We start from the raw sequence: 701 nt of genomic DNA on the forward strand, positions 1-701 counted from the left end.
GCCAATACATAAAGACACTCGAGGATATGTCCCTTCAGAAAAAAGGCCTGAGAGTATTTCTGAATGTGAAAAAATGCATGGATTGTCTCATTCTGGTAATACACCTGTTTCCTTCCTATAAATTATGTTTAAATGTGCTAAGGCGTTTACACACACACACACACACACACACACACACACACACACACACACACACACACACACACACACACACACACACACACACACACACACACCCCCCCCTTATTAGGGCCAAAAGGAGCTCAAACTGCAGCCATTACACGAAGCCCATAAGAACGTGTTTCCAAACAGTAGATAGCCTGCTGCCTCCATGTAATCGTCCTGTCCTGACACTGAATTTGTTCTCATTGAACAAAATAATGGAGACCACTGCACAAGCAATGCAAAAATCCCTCCTATGACAACTGTCTCCCTCCATCTGTAACAGAAGGCTTGAGTCAAGGCATCCACTTGGAATGTATAGATAGAAAAATTTCTCAGGAGGCAGTCCCATGGTACAATAATGGCACACACCACTAGCTAAATCCATTATAAGAATGCATTAAGTAAATATATACATCATGTGTTTGCACGCTCAATGCTGCAGTGAAATGCACACAAGTAAAAAGGTGATACCACAGAATTTCAGTATTCATTATGTATATCCTATACCCCCCCCCCCCCCCCCCCCCCCCCCCCCC

The sequence above is a fragment of the Micropterus dolomieu genome, linkage group LG20 (genome assembly GCF_021292245.1).
Source record: "Micropterus dolomieu isolate WLL.071019.BEF.003 ecotype Adirondacks linkage group LG20, ASM2129224v1, whole genome shotgun sequence".
Taxonomy (NCBI): Eukaryota; Metazoa; Chordata; class Actinopteri; order Centrarchiformes; family Centrarchidae; genus Micropterus; species Micropterus dolomieu.